We start from the raw sequence: 8,183 nt of genomic DNA, 5'->3' as shown, positions 1-8,183 counted from the left end.
TATATATATATATATATATATATATATATATATATATATATATATATATAGGGGGCCCCCATGTTGACTCAAGCCCAGGGGCCCCCATCCTCCTAAATCCGGCCCTGGGTGAACTGAATCTAAAGCAGCGAACAGCTTATTTTAATACAAAATGAACCCAGGAGGTGAAGTACTTTGAGACAGTCCATCTTATGACGGTAAATAAGGTTCATCAAACATTTTTCACAGCTCTACGCCAAGGCTGATTTGGAGAAATCACGCAGCCCATTAATACATGAAATTGATTTTTGTTCCCTGTGTTTGCTTGCTTATTTTAGGCCCAGAGACTATGACAACAGTGTGATTGATTTGGAAAAAAATAAAAATGAAAACAGTGAAATGTGGACAGTGTTGACACACGGCGTTACAAACCAAACTCAGAAGCACTCTTGCTACGAAAAGGGGGAAAGTGGGCTCATACAAGTGTGAAGTGCCGCTCTGTGCACTCACGGGCCTGTTCTCGAATCGGTTATGTGCTCAGACACAGGCGGCGCAGATTCAAATCGGCCTAAATCATTGACAACCCGTCGGTCGATCGGTCGCTGACATTCAGAGGTCGTTCAGGCCCCCGTTCTGCGGCTAACGCATCGAACCCAAACGTTGCGTGCAAGAAAAGCCACCTGTCTTTGCGGACATCCATCCAGAATTTTGGAAAATGTGGCAGGTTTTCTACAACAACCCCCCCCCCCCTCTCTCTCACACACACACACACACACATATTTAGAGACGCTTGCCAACATCCCAGGGAAGCCCCCTCCCCCCCAACCCCTCAAGCTCCCACCCTCCTGGTTTCGCGGTAGCTTGGAAAAACAATTCAACATGGAAAACTATTAAAACCCATCCTGAACGAATTCCTCAGGATGGACTCCCAACTTCTGGCATCTTTCCGTCGCCCAAGGTGTGGAGAAAATATGACATGTAGGAAAAGCTCGAAATCCTCACTTATTTATTGGAGTCGAGGAGTGGGTGTTTAATTCGAAAGTTCCCTCGTGGGGTTTACAAGACACCCCTGCTTTTGTCAGCTCCTGGAGAACTTTCCTGAACCCCATTACAGCGGCAGCGTAATGAGGGTTTATAGGTGTTGCTCTTAAATTGTATGCAGAGTGGGAGTGAACACACACACACACACCATCATTAGATTTGGCTCGAGTCACAACAAGGCCCTGGGCCGGTTGTACATATTGTGAGTGATTTGACCCATGTCTCTCCACCGAAACAGGAAACATGGCCGTGTTAACACATCCTAAACTGCGCTCACGGTTTCCAGCAGCGATGGAAGGGGGGGGCAGCATCGGGGGAAAACTCGACGCGCGTGTTCGAGGAGAACAGGTCGAGAATCAGTCCGACTGATGTGCATCTAGTTTCCCCTGGTGGTCTCAGACACACAGTTGGAACTTTGGGTGAGATATCCCCTCGCCCCTCTTAAAACGCTTTAAACGCGGATGTCTGCGTACCTGAAAACAAACAAAAAAAAACAGCTTAATGGCTTAATTTGTTGGCTTATTACAGCCATGTGTGGCAGTGGTGGTGAGGGGGTTTATGGTGTGCAGTGGAGGAAACTCACTGTCTGTGTGCGGTCCCGTCTCCTGCGGCCTGTGGGACGTGGACCTCTGACGCCATGTTTTCCTGAACTGGGAAAAGCCTCCTCCGCTTGTGAACCTCGGATTTTGAGAAACATCTCGAAAAGCTTTCGGTTTTTATTGCCGCATTAATCCACACACCTGACTTCATTAACTTGTTTTTACTTCTGTGAAATAAAGGCCTGTAATTCCTTGAAGGGATGCATATCGCCTGCCCTGCTTCATGCCAGGGTTTTAGACGAACATCGCTTTGTGTTGATGGAGTTGCAGTCAAACCTTGAGAAAAAACATTATCCACAATCTCAGACAATGTTGCAGGATGTCATGCTCAGAGAATGTGTTGCAAATGACTCTCAGCTACTACCATGTCAAACTTTGGCTCAATAACTGTAATATTGACTGAGTTATAGCCATTTTTGTGTTGGGTGACATTGATTAGCTGTAGCGGCCATCTTGAACTGAATTGACTCCAAAAGTTAATCGGATGTAGATGTTTATCCAGTGATTACTTTATAAACGTTTCATTAAAATCTACCCAGTGGTTCATGAGATATTTCGTTAACAGACAAAAAAGGGTCGACTTCAACAGTTAACCCTAAGGTTTTAGGCAAGAATTTTTTCACAATAAGTTGTGCTTGGACTATGTGTTGTGAGTGGTTCTCAGCTACACTCACACCAAATTTTAGCTCAATATCTGTAAAACCAACTGAACTGAAGTGAATTTTGTGTTTCTTAAGGTTAGTCAGCTGTGGCAGCCATCTTGAATCAGGTTGACTCCAAATGGTAATCAGTTGTAGATTTACACCCAATGATTGCTTTCTGCAAACCTTTTTTGGAAATACGTCCAGTGGTTCATGAGATATTTTGTTAACAGACATGCAAGTAAGCACACAAACTTTCACCTCACAATGCTTTTCTTTCTTTGCTGTGAGCGGATATGCTGGTGTGGTGGAGAACCGGCTCTGGCTTCAGAGCGGAGGTGGAGAGGGGGGAAAAAAAAAGGTTTTTGTCACAGGATCCCCACAAAAGCATTTCAAAAGATAACACAGCCGTATCAGTTTTCAGCCTGCACCCCCCCCTCCTCCTCCTGACAAAGAAGATGCATGGCGATCAAACACTTGGCCATCTTTGATGCTCTAAGGTGCTGGTGGACTCCCGCTTTGATGATGAGGAGTGGGGGGGGCCGGCTTCTGCTGGAAGCTCCAGAAGACAAAGGAGAGGGAGATTAGCTCTGATTACGGCGGCGTTTTGAAAGACGAAGCGGCGCAGCGGCTGTGCAAAAAGCTCTGTTTGGTCTGCGCAGCCATCGGCGTAACCGACTGCAGCTTCAGTCGAGAGAAACGCATAAATACATAAGAAATACATAAGTGATGCAAACACAACCAGGGAGCGTCTGCGCTTTGTTCGCAACCAAAACCACGGTTAACCTGGTCTCTTCTTCCACCTGCTCAGTCTATGAAATTCATACAAACTAAAATGTTTAAACTCATCTGCAACCATAGAGATATAATCCCAGCAGATATAATCTAATGTGTCATCTGACAAGCAGGCAGAGGCAGAAATCAGTGAGAGGTGGTCCAATAAACAGCTCTTATCATATTCCATATTTAGAAACATTAGTAACATAAGAACTTATTGATTCTTTTTCATTAACATATCAAATAACATATTTAATGGAGCGATATAGCACACCTGACAGAACATCTAAGCCTCATTTGTCACATTTCTGTCCTTGTACTTATCTCCTTGACATCAGTTGACCTTTGTGAAGCGCCAGGAGAGCGGCTGACATTGTTCAAAGTACACGGCCTACTTTGAGTTTGGGTTTTGGAATCGATACGTTCGGAACCTACGGCAACACTTGACGTTTCCTGGAGGGTGATATATAGAAAACTAATAAAATTTATGATGTGGAAAACCAGCTTTCTTCGAGGCAGGCTTTCTCACTTCAGCTGCGTAGCCACCCTTTTTTTTTTTTTTTGCCACTTTATAAGTTCGAGTGTATTTGGTGGCGCGTTCAGCATTCACTGTGAAAATATTGGTCTTGTGCGGCGCGGGGGAAAAAAAAACTGCTTGGCGTGAAGGACTTTAAATACAGGCCTGCGTTTTTCTTCCTCACATATCCAAAACGTGCAGCGTTGCGCAACGAAAAAGGAGGTGAGAGGGTGACAGGACGACATTCTGATGCTTGTTTTGTTTGACTGGGAGCTGTTAGCTGGTTGGGTGAGAATATCAGTGACAAATGAGCTAATAATTATTACATCAGAGTCCAAAAACAGAACTGGGTTAAACCTACAGCCGTCATATGTAACGCTTGCTGGATTAAGGGGTGTTGTTTCACGTAAGGGCCACTAGATGACAGTGCATCCCCAGGTAATTTTCAGGCCTGATGAGTTTGGGGGGTTTCTTTCCCTCCTTTCTCCTCTCTTTCACTCAGATTATTTTCCAGGAGACCATCCAGTTTTACAATCCAGCAATGAAAATTTATCCGGGCAGATTTGGTTCTCCCGTCTGAGGCAATCAATCATCAGATATCTCAGAAAAAGAACATATTTTTCAAATCTCTCACGTGCATACAGGATTCATCACCGTTTTATGTCCTAATTTGGTTGGGGGAAAAAAAATCAAATGAATCCCCTGATGGTCCTGAGCTATGACTCATTTTTTTGTTATTAGCTGATGATGAGGTGCCTGACATCTTCATATGAATGACTCTTATCGGGATGAGTGGTAACGCGCTGTGATCAGCTCTCGCTTCAAGAAGGAACAGAAACAAAAAAAACAAAAAACGGATCTCAGGCCTCACACTTGTGGATCAGAAGATGCACCACTGTGGCGAGTGCTGGGCTGGGTGAACGGGAGCTCATCACTCACTTTTATCATGACAAAGCAGGAGGTGAAATGTGCTTCGGGTTAAGCTTCTGGGTTATCGATACATAGCGAGGGAATGTCTCGTTCAAGGAAGAGAGGAGCAGATAGTGCTGTTCTGATTGATTCATTCCTACCGAAAACTTAAGTTTTCAGCAAAACTCCCTAATCTAATTTTTATAGGTTTGATATTTAGAGCCGACATGAAAGAATTTAGGGCAGGAGATTTTGACTAGAGCTGCAAAACCTCATAAATACTTAACAAAGTGTTGCAAGTGTTGCAGAGCCCCAGTTATGGTGCAGTTCAAGCAACAGAGCTCAACCAGTACAAATAAAAAAAGAGGTTTTATATTTGTTACTGAAGGGTGCAAACTCGTATCACTCATAAAACAGAGGAATAATTATTAGATTTCACATTAGTTACTATTCTCTTATCCTAGCTAGAATTATTTAACCTTTCTTTTTAATTTGTGCTCAATATTAATGAATAAATATGGTTGACTTAAATAGAAATGGGACACAAGTTCTGCTTTAATTTAGCTGTAATATAAAATATGTAAGTATTTGTGTGTGTGTGTGTGTGGGGGGGGGGTTATTTTAGAAAAGATGAGCATTTAAAATGCTAATTGTTTTGTGGTTTTTTGTTAACCAAGACATGAATTTACTTAGTTAGGATCATCATTAAAATATTAAAACATTATTTTCAGTAATCACTCTTGAATCCATTAACTAAAAAATGCTAACTGTGGAAGCTCCGAACCATCCCTCATACGGCACAAAACAAAAAGCGGGAGGAAATGAGGATTTGCAAAGAGCTGCTACTAAAAACCTTTTTACCTAAAGAAAATGAAAAAAAACAGCTACCTGGTGTTTCTGTGTGTATTTAAAAGAAAAAGTTAAAAAGTATTTATTTAAAAACCTTATAAAAACTCACTATTTGTACAGTTCCTAATGTCACACTTCGCTCCACTTCCACCACTGGCGTGAGAAGTCAGGGTGAGGCGGCTGCGTTTCGAACCTGCAGCGAAGAACATCACAATTTCACAGTCAGAGATGCAAACAGAAACATTGTTCGCTGTAGCACGATTACAGAGGAGGATTAAAAATAAAGAAATCACACGGGAGCTGCTGAATCTCTGCTCGTTGTTGCCGTTTATATACAAGCTAGCACCACCACAAACGTATAACCACTGAAATGTAAGTATGCCGTGAAGGCCAACCACAGTGCAGTCTGTGTAAAGAGAATAGAGTTTGCACCGCCATCTTGGTAGGTGCTACGTGGCTTCCTTAGTTACTGCCATCATGGCAGCAACCCGTGGATCTCTGAGGAAGCCCAATGCTTTGCCAGTAATTGTTATAATTATTAGAATCTACACTTCAAAGAACTTGGTTTTTACATTTATCCCTTTTATAGTTAAAAATATTACTCTAATTCTTTATAATTACACCGTGGGCCGTCAGTTTCTCGAGACTAGACAGCTGTAATTACTGTAAAGCTGGGTACAGTGGGTGGGCATATACCTGGGACCATCAATATTATTAACGTTTTTTCCTGAAAAATAGCCTTTGGTCGACAAAGCTGTTTGACCTATTTTATGAGTAAAATGTCGATGCTAAATAATAGTGAATTAGTATATATGCTAGACAAAAGCTTAGTTAACCATGTCTAAATACTGAAGTGTGTGTTATACAAGGCGTATGTATTTCCAGAATTATGGGTAAAGAGATGACACTGAAAAGGTTTAAGTTATTAGTGTAAGTGCAATTACTTCAGACACTGAACAGACATGTAAATTACTTAATTACCTATAGTGCAATTATGTAGGCTACTGATCTGGTTAGAATGATAATAGCACATAATTTTAACACGTTGGCAGTAGCACACCGGGTTTACCACCGCTAACGTTGGACCAGGCACACTCTTGTCCTCTCTTTTCACAGTATGAGTGAATATGTTTATTTATGTCGAATAAAACTTTTGGACTGACGGCACAGCGCACAGCACGCACAAGGTGTTAATAATGTATGGCTTCGACATGAAAACAATACAAAGTGATAGGCATAGCACCTAGAAAGATGGCAGCCACAAATCTCGCCTAGTGCTGCCAGTGGCCAGCGTGGTGTATTTCTAATTCAGAGGGTAAAACGATGACATATGGGATTATTTCTGATTCATATCATGTGCTAACCATAAGTGCATATATAATTTTTAAAGCGTGTTCATTAGTTTCAGTATTAGTGCTTCTGAGAAAGTTGCTTTAATTCTGGCAATTTACTTGCCGTCGTGACATGAGTTCCTCTGGGCATGAGTGATATTCTGCCTGCTAGTGTTCTCTAAGAAAAACAAGAAGCACATTTCCCCAATTAAAAACACTTCCTCTTAGACATGCTGCTGTTTTGAAACAATGCATAGAGTATCACTTAATAAGTTCATACTTATTCAGAGTGTGAAAACTGAGCTCTGTTGTAAATAATGTGTATTTTCTGTTGCCTGATTGCCCTAATGTGGCTTCATTTACACTAAACCTATTCTGAGACTCAGATCACTGTGCTGACTGCATACTAAAAAATTAAAAGACACAAAATTGCCTGATTTCATAACTATCGAACTAAGATTTGTTTTTTTATAGATTAATTATTTGCATTGTTATTTTGTTGTGTTAATTAGGGGGTCATCAATGCAGCAAATATTTTAGGGCCGTCTCTTTGTGAGCAAGCATCTGAGGAAGAAATATTTTAAAAGACCTAAATGCCACTGTAAGAAGAAAGCATTGTAAAGTCATTCAGACTCCTATTGTGGTGGAGGAGGGGTAGGAATGGCAAGTTTTTTGGGGTTGCCCGGGTCACCAACCCTTGACCCTTGTCCTCAACCTTTTAAATCTCCGACATCTGTCTGGTTTCCCGCCTTCTCTGCCTCCCCTTGTTCTGTAAAAAAAAAAACTTACCTTCAAGGGCAGAAATATAACACATATATAAATCTATATATAAATATATATGTACGGGATATACTACGAAGCAGCTCAGACCGTTCACTTTCTGGTTCATTAAAGCTCCACTTTGCCTGCGAGAAACCCGAGCGATTGCAGCTGAAAATAGACATCTTTGTTTGTGCAGTCTGCTTTGCTTTGTCTGAAAAATAGGTCTCTAGGCTATGACATAACAGTGTACCACAGAGAGAGCCTTCTGCCTTTCTTGCTGGTGTATTACAGAGGGGGGAGGGGAGGGACGGGGAGGAAGAGGGTGGGGGAGGTGTTGTAGCCTGGATTCACACACACACACACACACACAAAGCTTACTTTTCCTAATGCTGCAAGCTTTGTAACACGGAGTCGCTCGCACACAAATGTCCCCTTTTTTCCCCCTCTCCTTTTTTTTTTTACACTGTAAACAAGGCGGCGGCGGCAGCGTTTAAACAGCCAAATCCAAAATGTCAGTGGCCACCAGAGCCCAATGACAAATACTCTGCTGAATATTCCCTCTGCAGCAGACTGATATTTCCCCACGCTTCCCCCGGTCTAAATGACACAACAAGAGACGTGTGACTACCAGAGCCCTTCCCCCACCCCTACATATCACCAATGCTCCTCAGTGCTGTCTAGAAAGGTCATGTGACCCTCATCAGCCTCCCCCGGTTGGGGGAGGGGAGGCAGATTGAACCTGTTCTTTGTTAGGAGGTCAGTCCCGGCTGTATGGCAG

Source organism: Kryptolebias marmoratus, linkage group LG6, assembly GCF_001649575.2.
Source record: "Kryptolebias marmoratus isolate JLee-2015 linkage group LG6, ASM164957v2, whole genome shotgun sequence".
NCBI lineage: Eukaryota > Metazoa > Chordata > Actinopteri > Cyprinodontiformes > Rivulidae > Kryptolebias > Kryptolebias marmoratus.
Note: the sequence above shows the minus strand (reverse complement) of the source record.